The following is a 6,000-nucleotide window of genomic DNA, read 5'->3' on the forward strand; positions in this document are numbered from 1 at the left end:
AAGGAGCCCTAGTAAAATTGAAGTCAAAGGGAATCAAGGGGAAAACTCTTCAGTGGCTGGACTCATACCTAGCACAAAGGAAGATGGTAGTGGTTGTTGGAGGCCAACCATCTCAGTCCCAGAACATCGCTGCAGGAGTTTCTTAGGGCAGCGTCCTAGGCCCAACCATCTTCAGCTGCTTCATCAATGACCTTCCCTCCATCATAAGGTCAGAAATGGGGATGTTCACTGAAGATTGCACAGTGTTCAGTCCCAATCGTAACCCCTCAGATGATGTAGCAGTCCCCGAGCCCGCATGCAGCAAGACCTGGACAACATCCAGGCTTGGGCTCATAAGTGGCAAGTAACATTCGCGCCAGACAAGTGCCAGGCAATGATCATCTCCAACAAGAGTATAACCACCTCCGCTTGACATTCAACGGCATTACCATCGCCGAATCCCCCACCATCAACATTCTGGGGGTCACCATTGACCAGAAACTTAACTGGACCAGCCACATAAATACTGTGGCTACAAGAGCAGGTCAGAGGCTGGGTATTCTGCAGCGAGTGACTCACCACCTGACTCCCCAAAGCCTTTCCACCACCTACAAGGCACAAGTCAGGAGTGTGATGGAATACTCTCCACTTGCTTGGATGAGTGCAGCTCCAACAACACTCAAGAAGCTCGACACCATTCAGGACAGAGCAACTCGTTTGACTGGCACCCCATCTGCCACCTTAAACAGTCACTCCCTCCACCACCGGCGCACCGTGGCTGCAGTGTCTACCAAGGCTTCTTCGACAGCACCTCCCAAAGCCGCGGCCTCTACCACCTAGGAGGACAAAGGCAGCAGGCACATGGGAATACCACCACCCGCACGTTCCCCTTCAAGTCACACACCATCCTGACTTGGAAGTATATCGCCGTCCCTTCATCGTCGCTGGGTCAAAATCCTGGAACTCCCTACCTAACAGCTACCACACGGACTGCAACGATTCAAGGCAGCGGCTTACCACCACCTTCTCAAGGGCAATTAGGGATGGGCAACAAATGCTGGCCTTGCCAATGACGCCCACATCCCATGAATGAATAAAAAGGAAAGCTGCTTGGTCCCTCAACGCTTGTGGTGGGGGGGGGGGGGGTCCAAAAAATTTCAATTGCACTGAGACGGACAGCATTTTGGTTAAGTAAAGTGCAGGGCTCAGTAAGGCATTTTTAAAAAAAAATCACCATCAATCTCCAAAAATCTCAGTTACGATGCTATCAGGTGAGCAGGCCCTGCTGCACCAAAATTTGGGGTCATATTATTCACTTAAATCTAGGAAACTCGATTGAGCTGGTCATTCGTAAGGGGTAGAGCTAGGTAAATGAACGATCAAGGGTTTTCATGCACATCTCTTGGAATTGGAGGGGCTACATAAATGAGCGATAAATGGTTTTCCTGGACAGCTCTTGGAATTGGCGTAAATGATTGAGGAAATTCACACGTAGTAACGTTCCAGTATAATACTGACGCAAATCAGTTACGTGAAAATTTCCTTGGGGGAAGAAAAAAGCTCAATGCCACTCTTATGCCAGTTATACCAAAACGTTTCAGGAATTTATGGGCATTTATCTCTGCATAATAAAAATAATACCTGGAATAGCCACAGCAACCAATGCCCTGAAGTCAAAAACAGGAAATGGAGTTGTGCTGTCTTGTAATAATGCTTCCCCAAAGGACTGTCAGCACAACAATTAAATTATATCACTCTCCTTAACTCACAGCATGAGTTAAAGCACATTTGTCCCTCAATATAACAAAGACAATACATTACCCTCCTTCAAATGAAGCACCTACAATGTACCTATGAGGTATTTCCACATTAACCATCTTTATGGCTTCTCAGTCTGTCATTTATATGCAATCAGACCCTTTTTGCGAAGTAGTTAGCATAACTATACTCTTGACCTCTACCCGGCATGCTCCTCTTCTCTCCCAAGTATTCGTTTCCCTGTTTTGGTCACTGCTATGAAAGGGCTCTCCCAATATTCTGCAAACATGTACCTGTCTTACTCTTTCAAATTCTGTTTATTTCCAAGGTTTTCTGTTTTTATTTCAGATATCTAGCATTGCCTGTGTTTTTCTTTTTATCCCCTGCAAGTTAAATGATAATCTGCAGAGAGTTTTGTATTGTGTACTCATATACACCAAAAACAGGATTGAGGATACTCAAGCTTATAGGGTCACTACTACATAACATAGGCTACATACAAACTTAGATCTTTAGAGATAAAAAGGAAAGTTTCCACACACTAAATCTATCAGCAATTCTGATATGCCACAAATCCTGATTTGGAACCTAGGCCAAGACCTACAACATATACAAGAGTGATATTATTGGAGCTATTGATTTATACACCGTATAAAAAGGAAAAAAGCTACGGTATACATACCCAAAATATTGTGACCTCTTATTTTTAAAAGATACTGACTGAACACCTATGTACTTCCAGCATTTTCTGTCTGCATAGTTTTCAAAACCACCAGATGGCACGCAATAAAGGCATTGTATCACTAAGCTATGCAGAACAGAAGGTCCCAAGTCTCATGATCAACTAGGGTTCTCAGAGGTATTACAATTGAGACTCCATGCCCCATGCAAAGGAGAGTATCATTAACTCGCATTCTCACCTGTGAATTGTCCAGTGATCCGTGCTGGAATCTGAACATATGGACTTTGAATGGGGGCAGTTAGCCTTAGCTATGATTGAACAGCTTGCAGACACTCATTACAGACCCTTTTTGCGAAGTAGTTAGCATAACTATACTCTTGACCTCTACCCGGCATGCTCCTCTTCTCTCCTGACTCCCCAAAGCCATTCCACCATCTACAAGGCACAAGTCAGGAGTGTGATGGAATACTCTCCACTTGCCTGGATGAGTGCAGCTCCAACAACACTCAAGAAGCTTGACACCATCCAAGATAAAGCAGCCCGCTTGATTGGCACCCCATCCACCACCCTAAACATTCACTCCCTTCACCACCGGCGCACTGTGGCTGCAGTGTGCACCATCCACAGGATGCACTGCAGCAACTCACCAAGGCTTCTTCGACAGCACCTCCCAAACCCGCGACCTCTACCACCTAGAAGGACAAGAGCAGCAGGCGCATGGGAACAACACCACCTGCACGTTCCCCTCCAAGTCACACACCATCCCGACTTGGAAATATATCGCCGTTCCTTCATTGTCGCTGGGTCAAAATCCTGGAACTCCCTTCCTAACAGCACTGCGGGAGAACCGTCACCACACGGACTGCAGCGGTTCAAGAAGGCGGCTCACCACCACCTTCTCGAGGGCAATTAGGGATGGGCAATAAATGCTGGCCGCGTCAGCGACGCCCACATCCCATGAACGAATAAAAAAAAAACACAAGCTTACACGTGGATTTCAGTCACCAGGATGGGGTACTGGAGGGCTCAAAACACCTGTACACATGCAGTCCAGCAAGGAGACAACATATTCAAAAAAAGGGGGAGATGCTGACAAACTGAAAACAATGCATTATTAGCAGGGTCACATTGATAACTGAATAAGTAAAATCCTGCTTTTATTTCATGGGATCCAAGGATGGAATCCTGGAGTGGGACATGGAACACATCTGCTTGGATCGTAAAAACTGCAACCCAGGGACCCTAACCCTGGGTTCAGCCTGGCCCAGTCAGATCAGATCATGTCAGTGCAGTTTAACCTCCATACTTACAGTACTGTGCAGAGTTCCAGTCTCCAAACTGCAAAAAGGATATAGTCACTGGCCAAAGTGCAAAAAAGATTTACTAGAATGACATTTACTAGAATGACATTTACTAGAATGACATTTACTAGAATGACATTTACTAGAATGACATTTACTAGAATGACATTTACTAGAATAGAGAGGTTACACCCATCAAGACTAAAAAGGCTGGGGCTCTTTTTGCTACAAAAGTGAAGGCTGAAGGGTAACCTAACAAAAGTCTTTAAAATTATGAAAGCGTTTGATAGGGTAGAAGAGATGTTTGTGCTTGTAGCAGTCTAAAAATAGGGGCCGATAAATATAAGATAGTCACCAATAAATCGAATAGGGAATTCAGGAGAAACTTCTTTATCCAGAGAGTGGAACTCGCCACCACAAAGAGTAGTTGAGGAAAATAGCATGGATGCATTTAAGGGGAAACTAAATAAGCACAATGAGGGAGAAAGGAATAGAAGGATATGATGATCGGGGTAGATGAAGTAAGATGGGAGGAAGCTCAACCGCCTGCAAGGACCAGTTGGGCCGAATGGCCTGTTTCTGTACTGTAAATTCTATGTAATGCTCCTTCCCTCCCCCCAGTTAAATTGTTCCGTTACTCAGTCACAGAGTAAAACCAGCCCAGGCACGGGGACAAGGGACGAGTGGGGGCTCGGCTCACACCAAACGCCGGGGCCCCATTTAAGTAGCACTCCGCATCGGCCCAGGGGAGAGGAGAGGAGAGAACATGACGCCTCCTCTGTAGTGTAAATGGAGCTGAACAAAAAGGGGTGGGGTGGGGTGGGCCGGGTAGGGTAGGGGCCGCGCTGGCGGTATCCAGAGCAGTACTCACTGTTCCGGCTTCACTGCTCCTCAGCCCAAGTCCGCACAAAAACTCAGTTCAAACTTCTCGACCGCCGTGCGCACGCGAACCCTCAAACTGTCCCGTCCGGCTTCACTTCCGGTTGGAAATCACAGTCATGCGCACTAACCGCTCAATGCGAAATCTGAAGAGCGCGCCTCACTCGATACTGCACAGTGCGCATGTCCAACGTCCGATTCGTTTGTCTCTGCACACTACGCATGCCCAGTCGTTCGAGAGCGAAGTCACACTGTCGTTATGCGCATGCTTCGGTTTCGCTGTGCGCATGCGCCCTGTTGCACTGCGGTTGATCCTGACAGTTTTGAACTGCAGGCGATTGACACCTCACTTCAGATCCGTCACTTTATGTCAAACACTGAGCTGCTTATTGTTACTACCAGTACCAACAGTCTTATCACGTTATTTTCAGACCGACCGCTCGTTCGTTATCACTTACCCTCCGCTCAGCGCTGACGGATCACGTCGGAAGTGGAAATACGTTGGGAGCCAGAAGCGCGAAATTTGAATCAAGAGAAACGGCCGGGGAGGATAAAAGGAGCAGGTAACTGTACCCAGAGAGAGAGAGAGAGAGGTAACTGTACCCAGAGAGAGAGAGAGAGAGGTAACTGTACCCAGAGAGAGAGAGAGAGAGGTAACTGTACCCAGAGAGAGAGAGAGGGAACTGTACCCAGAGAGAGAGAGGTAACTGTACCCAGAGAGAGAGAGAGGGAACTGTACCCAGAGAGAGAGAGAGAGAGAGGTAACTGTACCCAGAGAGAGAGAGAGAGAGGTAACTGTACCCAGAGAGAGAGAGAGAGGGAACTGTACCCAGAGAGAGAGAGAGAGGGGTAACTGTACCCAGAGAGAGAGAGAGAGGTAACTGTACCCAGAGAGAGAGAGAGAGGAAACTGTACCCAGAGAGAGAGAGAGAGGGAACTGTACCCAGAGAGAGAGAGAGAGGGAACTGTACCCAGAGAGAGAGAGAGAGAGAGGTAACTGTACCCAGAGAGAGAGAGAGAGAGGTAACTGTACCCAGAGAGAGAGAGAGAGGTAACTGTACCCAGAGAGAGAGAGAGAGGTAACTGTACCCAGAGAGAGAGAGAGAGGTAACTGTACCCAGAGAGAGAGAGAGAGAGGGGTAACTGTACCCAGAGAGAGAGAGAGGGGTAACTGTACCCAGAGAGAGAGAGAGAGGTAACTGTACCCAGAGAGAGAGAGAGAGGTAACTGTACCCAGAGAGAGAGAGAGAGGGAACTGTACCCAGAGAGAGAGAGAGAGAGAGGTAACTGTACCCAGAGAGAGAGAGAGAGAGGTAACTGTACCCAGAGAGAGAGAGAGAGAGGTAACTGTACCCAGAGAGAGAGAGAGAGAGGTAACTGTACCCAGAGAGAGAGAGAGAG

At 47.4% G+C, this 6,000-nt stretch overlaps 1 protein-coding gene across 1 annotated transcript in view; it reads right to left on the minus strand.

Moving 5' to 3' along the window:
* Positions 1 to 4,694, minus strand: part of si:dkey-119f1.1 (Structural maintenance of chromosomes protein 6-like) — a 67,244-nt gene extending 62,550 nt beyond the window's left edge. The window contains exon 1 of the mRNA XM_067981605.1: positions 4,592 to 4,694. The gene's annotated coding sequence lies outside the window, so the exon portion shown is untranslated. The remainder of the gene's footprint in view (positions 1 to 4,591) is intronic.
* Between the last annotated feature and the right edge of the window lie 1,306 nt (positions 4,695 to 6,000).

The sequence above is a fragment of the Heptranchias perlo genome, unplaced genomic scaffold, assembly GCF_035084215.1.
Source record: "Heptranchias perlo isolate sHepPer1 unplaced genomic scaffold, sHepPer1.hap1 HAP1_SCAFFOLD_825, whole genome shotgun sequence".
Classification (NCBI taxonomy): domain Eukaryota; kingdom Metazoa; phylum Chordata; class Chondrichthyes; order Hexanchiformes; family Hexanchidae; genus Heptranchias; species Heptranchias perlo.